The following is a 12,952-nucleotide window of genomic DNA, read 5'->3' as shown; positions in this document are numbered from 1 at the left end:
AGTTAGGGAAGGGGTGTGCTCGCTGCTGTAGACCAGTTTGCTCAGTTCTGCAAGGGACTGTTCTAAATGGACCCATTGTAAGCCTGTTCAAACTCATTAAGCTCCTTGAATTCTGACCTGGGAGAAAGGATGTGCTTTTTACTAAGAACCTTATAAAGGTACTATTTTTGGCCCCAGAAACTCCATTTCTAGGGGTCAGTTCTAAGGAAATAATTTGAAATGTGGAAAACACTGTATGCAAAAAGCTCTACTATGACACTATTTATAAACAAAATGAGGACACAACCTAAATCCTGTTTAAGTGATGCATTATTAAATGACATACATGGTCATGAAAATAATCATGCAGAGGGCTTATAATAACTTTGAAAATGTTGAAGAGGTAATGTTAAGTGAAAAATATTAAAATGTAGATTTGAATTAAAATGGCCACCTAAAATGAAAAAAAGAACATCAAAAACTAGTGACAGAAAAAAGATGGAAAGAAATATACCAAAATGTTCATAGCATTTTGCCTTTGGGAAAAAGAATTAGAGGTAATTTTCTCCTCCACTTTTCTAATTTTTTTCAAATGTTCTATTATGCTCATGCTTATATTTTATAATGGAAATCAAAAAATAGAAAATTTAAAAACAAGGAATTTGCTTTTAGAGAAATAGTTCAGAAGAAAAATTTTAAGCTGTAAAAAAAATTTTGAAATACAGCACACAGAAAAATGTATGAAATACACAACTCAAGGATTTATCACAAGACAAGCACCACCAAGCTCAAGAGCTAGAATACTGCCAGTGCCCAGAAATCCCTCTTATATCCCCCTCAATCACCATCCCCTTTGTCATCTCCAAGAGTAATGACTGTCAAGCTTCTATGGTCACTGTTTCCTTGCTTTTCTTCAGAATGTTGTCTCCTAAGTCTGAATCCTTAAACATGAGGATTTTATCTACCTTTTGAACTTTATGGAAATAGAATCATAGAGCATTTCTTTGTATCTGCTTTCTTTTTTTTTTTTAAAACACTACAAATGGGAGGTGCCTCCATGTTGTTGCATGTGGCAAAATTCATTAATCGCTGTATAGTGTTGTGTTGTATGAATGCAACATTATTTATCTATCATTTTCCCATAGATGTTTCCAGTTTGGACAATTAGGAATAAAGCTGCTGTGAACAGTCTTATACGTTTCTTAGTGCATGCGTGTGCAGACATTTCTTTGAGGATAAACCTAGGAGTGGAAGTTCTGGGCCATAGGACATGCATATCTTTTTCTTCTTCTTTTCATAATGTTCCTTCTTATATGTATCAAAGCTCATACTGCACAATGAGCTCTGGGTTGCAAAAGAGAATTTATTTTTTGCATCTGTCTAAGGATGTGGATATCTTCAGTAGATTTAATGCTGAACTATTCCCCACTGTGGTTCTAAGAGTTTACACTTCCATTGGCAAGAAGCATGTGCTTTAACCCTTTATGGAGTGGAAGCATATGGTCCATAAAAGGAGACTCTGGGGGATTTATTTTTAGCCTTTTTCTTTCAGGGACAGACTGAAGAAAGCTTCTTTATCAGATTATGGGATCCCCAAGGCTCACAATAGATACTGACATTGCTATATACTCCAGTTCAGAATCTAAGCTGACCTTGAAGTGAATCTCCCAATACAGTTAAAAAAAAAAAAAAAAAAAAAAAACCCATCCCACCAGCCACAGCATTGAAGGGCACTCAGAAGTAACACTTGGGTGAAAAGAGTTAGGTACTAAAGAGTAAAGTTCTGGATGTGAATGGATCACACAAATAAAATATCTTTCAATAGTTCTGAGTCTGGGAACTTCAGGAAGCCATGGAAATGGTAATGGGGCTAAACCAATAATTTTCAACATTAAACACTTAGAGAAATGAACTGTTTACTGCGAATAGGACTGGGCAGGATTTCTAAAGCTTCCTGGCCTTGTTTTGACCTGGAATTCTGTGAACTCATTGTGATAGCTCTGGCAACATCATGCTAATCACAGGCTTTGGTTGGAAGTCATGTGTATCTCTGATTAACAAAGTTAGGAAAATTAGCTTTAAATGGACACATGTATAGTCTCTTAAACCTTGGGGCCCATGGGGTTTGTGGTGTTGAAGAGACTGGGGAGCACTGAAGGTTTATCATGAGGAATGTGGGTATGCTTGGCAACCCAGAAACACACCCGCACCTGTCTGTTCAATCTCTCCTTCCTGGCCATTCTTCATTTCTTAAACTTTTTAATTTTTAAATTTATTTTAGAGGTGGAGTCTTGCTGTGTTGCCCAGGTTGTTCTCAAACTTTTGGCCTCAAGTGACCCTCCCACCTCAGCCTCCCGGGTAGCTGGGATTCCAGGTTCCACCATGCCTGGCTCTCTTTGGCCATTCTCTACTCTCTAGCACAGACTCTCAGTGATGGGTCCTGTGGAGGATGACAAATTTTACCCCTGTCCACAGGCATAGGGGCTTAGCAGGATTTGACCAGCCTGTTATGCAAGGAAAAAGAAAAATCAAGGGGATGGCACGTGCCACCTCTGTAAGAAATACATCTTGAGGGACAGAATGGATGTCACCATGTGATGAAAGACCTGTATTAGTTTTCTGCAGCTTCTGTAGCAAATTACCACAAATAAAACAACACAAATGTATTATGTTACAGGTTTTTTGTTTGTTTTTTTGAGACAGTCTCACTCTGTCGCCCAGGCTATAGTCTAGTGGTACGATCTTGGCTCACTGCCACTTCCACTTTCCGTGTTCAAGTGATTCTTGTGCCTCAGTCTCTAGAGCAGGTGGGATTACAGGTGCACACCACCACACTCAGCTAGTTTTTGTGTTTGGCAGAGGTGGGGTTTTGCCATGTTGGCCAGGCTGGCCTCAAACTCCTGAACTCAAGTGATCCACTCGCCTCAGCCTTGCAAAGTGCTGGGATTACAGTCATAAGCCTTGCACCCGGGGCCTTATGTTACACTTTTGTAGGTTAAAAGTCTGACATGAAGGCTGGGATGCAGTGGCTCTGGTCTGTAATTGCAGCACTTTGGGAGGACAAGGCAGAAGGATCCCTTAAAGCCAGGAGTTTGAGACCAGCCTGAACAACAAAGTGAGACTCTGTCTCTACAAAAATAAATACATAGATAAACAAATAATGGAAAATAAAAAATTATTAATTTTAAAAGTCTGACTTGGGTCTCAGCGGACTATAGTTGAGTGTCAGCAGAGCTGCCTTTCTATCTGGAGACTCTAGGGGAGACCCACGGAGATCTGTTTCCTTGTCTTTCAGTTTCTAGAGGCCTCTCACATTCCTTGGCTTGTGGCCTCTTCCTCCATCTTCAAAGCCCAGTAATATTGCATCCCTGGACTATCTCTCCCCCACTTACATCTTCTTCTTCCTCCCTTTTCGTCTTTTAAGAATGCCATGATTTCTTAGTGCCCCCAGGATCACCCAGGATAATCTATTTTAAAGCCAGCTAATTAGCGACCTGAATTCCATCTGCAACCTTAATCTCCCTGTGCCTTGTCACCTAGCATAGTCACATGTTCCAGAGATTTGGGTGTGGCCATGTTTGGGGGCCGTTATTCTGCCTGGCACAGACCCTTGGTAACGGGATGGTTGACTGATGTGCTAAGAGCTGCAAAAGAAAGAGAAGACTGGGGTGGAAGTAGGGGAGGACAGGTTGAGCCTCCAGGGTATAAAAACAGCTTCCCCCACAACCCCACTTCTTCCTGGTGAGGCACAGAGCAAAAGAGGGGGAGCAAGCCCTGTAAATGATGCCGCTGCACCTTGCAGTCCTGGAAGCCACACCCTTGGGTTTCAGGAGAAAGCTCCATCAACTTCTAGACATTTTCAGGCAACAGCTTGACTTGTTGCTGAGACACTGATGTGCAGAGCAATTTCACGGTAGTGTATTTGAACCTTCTCTCCTTGCATCTTAGGAGAGACCTAGTCTGAATGTGGCCTCCAGGAGTGGAGGGACTAAAAATGCCAGAGGGAAAAATGAAAATGCTGGAAATAGCCACATCCTAGCAGCTAAACTTGTTCCTGCTCTATACAGGTATTGGGCCTGAGCACATTACATGCATTGCCTTAATCTTTGCAAAAGCAATCACTGTCTATTACTATCCTGATTTAGAGGTGAGGAAAAGAGAGACACCCTTGACCGTCACAGTCCTGCAGTCATGGTCAAACATGGAGGGCCGGAAAGGAGAGCTGGGCGCCTCTGGCTGTTTTGTCAGCCAGTGGCTCTCTTTCTGAAGGAGGTTGCTTTTCTCTTCTTTTTGAGATGGAGTCTCACTCTGTCACCCAGGCTGGAGTGCAGTGGTGTGATCTCAGCTCATTGCAACCTCCGCCTCCCAGGTTCAAGTGATTCTTCTGCCTCAGCCTCTCAAGTAGCTGGGATTACAGGCACCTGCCTCCATGCCCAGCTAATTTTTTGTATTTTTAGTAGAGACGGGGTTTCACCATGTTGGCCAGGCTGATCTTGAACTCCTGACCTCAAGTGATCTGCCTGCCTCGGCCTCCCAAAGTGCTGGGATTACAGGCATGAGCTGCCGGGCCTGGCCGGAGGTTGCATTTCTGTTGAATTTCCTCCACTTTTGCTCAGCAACACTAAGCGCATTTGGCTGTCTGCACGCTCTCCCTGCCAGCCTGGCGAATGGAAGTGAGACGTTTTTACATTCCTAATTGAGCAGATTAAAAATGCCAGTTCCCAGGGGCTGATGGCAGAATTGCCCCTAATGCCACCTGGCCCCTTTGAGGCCCTAGTGATGCTGAAATGGGGGTGGGGGATCAGGGATGGCCAGGGGATTTAGCCCTCCTTTGTCCCCAAACTCTCTTGTTTGGGTGGGGCTGCATCTGTTGTGGGGGATGGCTGTCCTGTAATGAGGCCTGTGGCTTGGCTGTTTCTGCTCTCTGGCCTTGTTGGCACGGGACCAGCCTTTCTTGGATGGGTGGGAGGCTCATGCCCTCTTTATGAAGGAGACTTCTCCAAATTCTTGAGATGGGCTCTCCAGACCTTTGTTCTGAGTCTTTATTTACAACTGGTTCTCACTGATCTCTCCTGGAATCCTCCACAACTAAGCTAAGGTGACTAACTGCTACCCATGGCAGTAGTTCAGTTTCTACCATTTCGCATTTCAAATTATTTCATGTGTGTTGCCTACCAACTAAGTTCCTTTCCCTTTCCTTTCTTTCTTCCTTCCTTCCTTCCTTCCTTCCTTCCTTCCTCTCTCTTTCTTTCGTTTTTCCTTTTTTTGGGGGGGATAGGGTCTCCCTCTCACCCATGCTGAAGTGCAGTGGTGTGATCATAGCTCACTGTAGTGTAGTCTCAAACTCCTGAGCTCAAGTGATCCTCCCACTTTAGCTTTCCAAGTAGCTGGGACCACAGGTGCGTGTGCCACCATGCCCTGCTATATTTTTTTTAATTTAAATTTTTGTAGAGACAGAGTTTCCCCGTGTTGCCTAGGCTGGTCCCTCAAACTCAACTTGTCAACTAAGTTTCTTAATCCTTTAATATCTCTTCCTTCTAATATTCTTATCCTCTAATATCTCTTCCTTCAGTCACCTCAGTGCTACAGTCTACCAGGGACATAAATAATTGCTGGAAGCAGGGGGTGGAGTTGGCTGAATTATAGCAAAATTAAGCTGTTTACATTGATTTCTAGTATATGTAGATCTCTGGTAGAAATAAAGCACCAGAAACTTCCGAGCAATACATATGAATCGTAAACATGCTTTATCAAAAATGCTTTTCCATTTCTAGATTTTATCCTTTAAAACAAAAAATCATGGCAAAATTTTGTTTAGCTGCTGTGTCAGTAGATGTTTTATATCTTGAGAATTTGGTATGTTTTCTTCTTTCTGAAAAAGAACTATTTAAATAATCTCATTGTCTTTCTGTCAGGTAGCTCAAACATAATATCTAAACCTAGTCGGAGCAGTAATTATAAGTCACATTTTCCATTCAGTCCTCCTCAAGTTATTTTTGTTAAGGGATGGAGTGCAAATGACAAAAAGTAAAACTGACATTTTAGGAGGTGTTGAAAGCCAGAGATAAGGAAGCATGATTGAGAGGTGTTTAGCGATACCGTATCTGCTACAATTTTGATTTGCTTCTCTTGAAGCTTAATTCCTGGCCCCTGCGGCCTCATTTTCTTTTTTGCTGGTGTGTCCTCGGGAACCCTGGCCATTTGGCACAAAGACATATCTACCCCACCCCACGCCTCTAACCCCAAAAGCCCCAACCTAAAGAAATTTCTCATTCTGATCTCTGCTGTGCCTGATGGGCACACCCCAGGAACTGAAGTCACAGCTAGGGGGCAGGGCAAGGTGGCTCACACCTGTAATCCCAGCACTTCAGGAGGCCAAGGTAGGTGGATCACCTGAGGTCAGGAGTTTGAGACCAGCCTGGCCAACATGGTGAAACCCCGTTTCTTCTAAAAATACAAATATTAGCCAGGCATGGTGGTACACGCCTGTAATCCCAGCTACTTGGGAATCTGAGGCATGAGAATCCCTTGAACCTGGGAGGTAGAGGTTGCAGTGAACCACGATCGTGATATTGCACTCCAGCCTGGGTGACAGAGTGAGGCTCTGTCTCAAAAAAAAAAAAAAAAAAAAGGCACAGCCAGGCCTGAGAACAGAAGTCCTGAGTCAGAAAACCTGAGGCCAGTTAGACTCTTCTGACACTGAACCCTTGGCAGTCACTGTGTTAAGATGTCAATTTTCATGTTTATTTTTCCTAATAGTGAGTTTGGAGCTTTGTTGACTCTGTAAAGCTCCTGACAGCCCCTGGAAGTTAAACTGCAAGAGAAAATCTTCAATTCAGCGACTTTAACTCTTTCAGCAGCTCGCCCTGAGCTTATGACATGCCAAAATCCTTCTGCAGTTCTCTGGGGTCTGCTCAGCCTTGTCTCTCCCTTCCTGTTCTTGTGAAATGGAGTTTCACTGACACCCCTGGCTCTTCCCTGGAGCTATGATACATTTCATCGGGTTGATTTGAGCCTATTGTTCTAGCTGATGATGACTTTTTTAACAGCTATATTGAGGTGTAATTAGCACATCATACAATTCACCTAGTTGAAGTGTACAATTTAATAACTTTGTATATTTAGTAGATTCACAATATACTGTATCCATCACCACAATCACGTTTAGAACATAACCACATTTAGAACATTTTTATTACCCTCAAAAGAAACCCCATACCCTTGGCTGTCACCCCCAGTCTCCTCATCCCTCCAGCTCCTGAGAATCACTAGAATCTACTTTCTAGCTCTGTAGATTTGCCTCCTCTGGCCGTCTTATATAATGGGAATCATGCAGTGTGTGGTCCTATGTGACTGACTTCTTTCACTTAGCTTAATGTTTTCTAGGTTCATCCACATTGTAGATGTATCAGTACTTTATTCCTCCTTTTTTGACAAATAATAATCCAGTCAGCAAGACCTCATTTCCCAGCAGTTAAATGTGGCTACATGACTAAGTTCTCCCCAAATATGAGGCGTTAAGACAGTGAGTGTGCCTTCCCCATGTCTCTTTTGCCTTCTTGCTGGGTGCAGCCTAGACACAGTATGGCCCAGCCCCAGTCACACGGAAGAAAGGCCCTCAGGGATGGCAGGACCCCAGGATGGAAGATCTTGAATCCCTGGATGACCACATGGAGCAGAGCTGCTCACTGGCACAGAATACTCACCCCAGACTATTACATGAGTGAAAAACACATGCTTTTTGGTCTTTAAGCCATTATATTTGGAAGGGGTGTTCTCTTGTTCCAGTAGCTCAGCTTTTTGCCCTAACACACTGAGGTAAGTAACATGTTACTCTAGTCAATATTTTATTGGTTGTGAATTAATCAGTACACTTTGAGTATAGTCATTAAGCAGGTTGTGACCTGCATAACCATCCTGTCTCCATTCTCTGGTGTGGCTCTTTATGGTCTTATGGTTGTGTGCATAGGCTCTGGCCTCAGCCTCCTGGGGCTCAAATTGCAGTCTCAGCTTCTACTACTTGTGTCCCTGGGCAAGTTACTTAATCCTCCTCATCCATCACCTTAGTTTTGCCAGTTTAAAAATGTAGACACTTGTAGTGCCTATCCCCTGTTTCACAGGGCATTTCTGAGGATGAAATGAGTGAACACACCTAGTGCTTAGACCAAAACTGGCACCATGTAAATACCTGCTGGCTCTTAGTTCTTATTTTTTATTTTACACCTTGTTCATAAAGATATCATTTATGCATAACATTGAATGACTCTTAGTATGTGCTTTGCATCCTGCTGGGTTCTGGGGCTAGGGAGAGTATTAAGACAAAATTCTTTCCTCAAGGAACTGACAGTCTAATAGGAAAGTCAGATTAAAAATAACTATGGAATTGAATTGGAGCTATAATGTATTACAAAGTGTGTGCCACGTGAGAGGAAAGATGCTCTAGCCCCCTCAGGTGGTGGGTAGAAAGGTAAGAATATCAAGAAAGAGGCTGGATTTTTTTTCTTTTTTTTTTTTTTTTTTTTTGAGACAGGGTCTCACTCTGTCACCCAGGCTGTAGTGCAGTGGCACGATCTCAGCTCACTGCAACCTCCACCTCCCAGGTTCAAGTGATTCTCCCACCTCCTGAGTAACTGGGATTACAGGCATGCACCACCACGCCCAGCTACTTTTTGCATTTCCAGTAGAGACAGGGTTTCACTACGTTTGTCAGGCTGGTCTCAAACTCCTGGCTTCAAGTGATCCACCCTCCTCGGCCTCCCAAAGTGCTGGGATTACGGGCCTGAGCCACAGCGCCCAGCCAAGGATGGACATTTTAAGAATATGGCTGAAATTCAGACACACCATTTCTCCAGCAGATCCTGGCCTTCAGAATGCCAATCATGACAAATGCCAGTGGGCAAATGCTGTTGATCTGAACAGATGGTCTCATAGGTCTGAAGCAGCACAGAACCAGAGCTAACCCCCATTACAGCATAAGAAGAAACAGTCACTGTCAAGGCTCCTTTGAAAGCAGGTGCTTGAAATGTTAGTGGAGAATAGGAGAAAAGTGATCTGCTCAGTTGGGTAAGTTGTTTAGAATCCTAATTGGTTCTCGAATTCTCTCCTATCCCCGGCAGGTCACTGTACTTGACCGGATTTTTTCCTCACTGTGTGTCTGCCGTTTCACTTTTTTTCCTAAGCCAAGATCTCTTTAATTATCTATTCCCTATTAACTGGGCAACTTTCACACTGTTAAAATACCTCGCCACAGCAGTATTATTTGTTTGTTCATAGTCTGTGGCCTAAGAAAATACGGAATGTGCATTTCTAGTGCTAGGATTACTTCTAATTTTTTAAGTGTCTCGGGTGGTGGGAGGGGAGAGAAGAGTGTTCAATGGGTTTGATAAAGCAGCTTCCCAAAGAGGAAAAGCAAAGCAACAGAGAATGAATGGTTCTAAAGCAGTCATTTGGCTCCCTCTGGTGGGTTCTTGCAGAATTACTCATTCCCCCGTCATAAACAATCCTGTCGCACATCAACTCACTTATTTGGAAAATAGAAAAATGCAACGAAACAGTCTGTTAACACAAATCCTTGGGTAAATTCCAAGGATGAAGGAATTGACTGAGGACTTTAGGTTAATTTAGGCAGAGCTAAAGCAAAATTCAAGAGATAAAATTGATTCAGTTCCACTCTATGCAAAATAGATAATGGCATTTTAGCAATGTTTGTGTATTAATTTTGGTAGCTACCATTATTTCTTCCATAGTGCCTTAGTCTACAACACAAAGTCCATTCAATACATGTCAGGGTCTTGCCTTCCCCCACCACCAATTGCTCAAAAGACTTGTAAAGGTGAAGGTCGCCCTCTAACGGTTTGGATGAATCCCACATGTGACATTTTTTGTCTTAGTTTGGACACCTCAAACAGAATCTACCCTTTAGAATTCAAGAACCCTCCTCCCACCACTAATATTAGTTGCACATTTCTAATTGATTTATAAAGATTGTTTAATAATTTTAAAACCACATTAAGTTAATGCGTACTTTGCATTCTAACGCTGTGTGTGTGTGTGTGTGCATATGTGTGCAATTTCTAAACTACAGCTGGACGGTGGGCTATGGATCACTGAGATTTACCTGCTCTTGCTGTGGGAGGCGACAGGGGCTTTGCAGCTTAGCCCTGTCCTGACACAAGGATGCTGTGGCTCTCAGGTGTCTAGGGAGCTTATTTCCACCTGTGGGACCCTCTTCAGCCCAGGACTCTGCCCTCCCCGGTTGACCAGAGGACATTTCCTGCCTGCCTTTTGACGACGCTGCGTAATTAATTACACAGGACCATCCTGTGCCTAGAGCTCACCGCTCATGATGATGACAGAGTCATGGGGCCGTCAGGCAGGGGCATTTGTTTTTGGATGCACTTGGTTACCCACAGTCCTTGGCTTTAGTGTGCTTAGTGTGGCCGTGCAGTGAGGGCACTCAGAGGGTGAGTTCCGTTGACTGCAGCAAGATGGACCATTCACATCAGCTCAGTCATCTCATGGGTGACCTCGCAAACCCAACTACCTGAGAGTTGGTCGCTCAGGTTTAATGTAGTTCTTCCATTTTAAAAAATGTTTTTAAAGTACCTATCATGCACAAGGCCTTGTGCTGGACACTGCAGGAAGTTAAGATCAGTAAAAAGTCCCTACCGGTAAGGAGTTTCCTTTCTAGTCTGGTAGAGAAGACAGGCTGTGCATTAAAGGCAAAATCCTTTGATCCACACAAGAGAAGTGCACAGACCTGCACAGCACTGCTGTTCTGTTGTGTTGTAATTGCCCACAGGCCTGTGATTCCTAAATGAAAGATATTTTAATAGCTAGTTCATTTCTTTCCCTTTCTTTCTCTCCCTTCATCCCTCCCTGCTTGCTTTCTATTTTTCTTCCTCCCTCCTTTCCTCCTTTCCTCTCTTTCTCCCTTTTCCCTTCCTTCCTTCCTCCCTCCCTCCCTTCCTCGCTCCCTCTCTTCCTTCCTTTCTTCCTTTTTTCCTTCCTTCCTCCCTCCTGCTCCTTCTCCCCTTTCTTCCCTCCCTCTCTTTCCTTCTCCTTTCCTTTCCTTTCCTTTTCCCTTCCTTCTTCTTCCTTCCTTTCTCTCTCTTTCTTTCTTTCTTTCTTTCCCTTCCTTCCTTCCTTCCTTCCTTCCTTCCTTCCTTCCTTCCTTCCTTTCTTTCTTTCTCTCTCTCTCTCTTTCTTTCTTTCTCCTTTCTTTCCTCCCTTCTCCCTCACTCCCTTTCTTCCTCCTTTCCTTCCCTTCATCTCCTCTCTCTTTCTTTCTTTTCAACAGGCGCATTGCCTAGCATGCTGTAAGCCTATAGTGACCAGAACAAATACATAGGAGGAAAGTGGGGTTGGCTCTGGAGAAGGGCCGGCTCACATGTGCAGTGTGGGTGGAGGAAGTGGTGATGGTGGGCGTCATCATCAGCACTGCACACCCATGTGATTGGGAATGCACCTAATTAGGTCACAAAGTCCCCTCCAGATTTCTCTCCTTCCTACCCTCTGCGACTTTCCTGTTCCATGCAATCTAGCCCAGCGGATGGATCGTTCTCATCTTGCTTTTTGTGTGTGTGTGTGATGCTGCTATGACCTTTCTTGTTGTGTCTTGGTGCACATAGAGACAAATATTTGTGAGATATTTATCCAGAAGTAGGATCTGGGTACATTCAGCATTGGTGGTTGGTACTTGTTCTGGTGGTCTATTGCTACCTAACAAATCACCCCAACATTTTGTGGTTTAAAACCACCACCATTTTGTTATGTCTATTCTGTGGGCTACAAATTCAGGCAGGCTCAGCTGGGCAGTTCTTCTCTCCACTTGGCTCAGACTAAGATCATTTAAGTATTTGGCTATCACGTGATCTGGAGGGTCCAAGATGGCTTCACCCACATATCTGGTGCCTCAGTGGGGACGACTGCGAGGCTGGGCTCAGCTGGGACTGCTGAGATTGTCCTCCATGAGGCCTCTTCAGCGTGGTCATCTCAAGGTGATGGGGCATCTTACAGCATAGCTGGCTCCCCCTGGAGCAAGTGTTCAAGGAGACGGAGGTGGAAGCCATAAGGCTGCTGCTGACTGAGCCTCAGAAGGCATGCAGCATCGCCTCCGCCACATTCTGCTGATCACACAAGTCACCTAGGCCAGCTCAGATTCACAGGAATGAGAATTAGACTCTGCCTAATTCCAAATAGGATAAGGAACGAAGGATTTGTGGCGATTCTAATACTTCTCCAAAGTGGTCATGCCAATTTCCACACACGCCTGTAATTTATGGGACTGCAAGGGAGAGATTTTGTGTGTGTGTGTGTGTGAGACAGGGTCTCTGTCACACAGGCTGGAGTGCAGTGGTGTGATTATAGCTCACTGCAGCCTGAACCTCCTGAGCTCAAGCAGTCCTCCCATCTCTCAGCCTCCCAGGTAGCTGGGACTACAGGTGCACGCCACTACACCCAGCAAATGTTGTGTATTTTTTTGTAGAGATGGGGTTTCAACACATTGCCCAGGCTGGTCTCGAATTCAAGGGCTCAAGCAATCCACCTGCCTTGGCCTTCCAAAGTGCTGCAATTGCAGGCATGAATCACCGCACCTGGGTAGGGTGAGATTTGTAATAGGAACTTTTGTTGTAATGAACAAAGCCATTTGCACGCCACTGGAACCCCTGATCTCTTTCCTTCCATCAGCTACAGAACAGACCTACTTTCACTGCTTCTCCAGAATCCCCCTCAATCTCAACAGGGTGAAACTTGAGGTGATTGAGTTACTTGGCTTAACTTCCTACCTCCTTGCCAAGACATTCATCAGTTCCACATCCTCACCTTGCTCCTTCCCTCCCAGCTCAGGAGAATAAACGTCTGCTCCTCTCCAAGGCCAGTCCCTGACCCCGGCTTCAGCCTCCCCAAGCCTGACTCTGCCCCACCCACCCCATCTTTCCTCAACCTTCAGTCTTTCCCCCTCTGCTGCTGC

The 12,952-nt window shown here is 44.3% G+C and overlaps 1 pseudogene; it reads right to left on the bottom strand.

Moving 5' to 3' along the window:
- Positions 1–1,277: 1,277 nt before the first annotated feature.
- Positions 1,278–1,394, bottom strand: LOC117082911 (annotated as a pseudogene).
- Positions 1,395–12,952: the final 11,558 nt, after the last annotated feature.

Source organism: Trachypithecus francoisi, unplaced genomic scaffold (assembly GCF_009764315.1).
Source record: "Trachypithecus francoisi isolate TF-2019V2 unplaced genomic scaffold, Tfra_2.0 Lachesis_group9, whole genome shotgun sequence".
Lineage (NCBI taxonomy): Eukaryota > Metazoa > Chordata > Mammalia > Primates > Cercopithecidae > Trachypithecus > Trachypithecus francoisi.
Note: the sequence above shows the minus strand (reverse complement) of the source record. Positions and strands in the feature narration are given on the sequence as shown.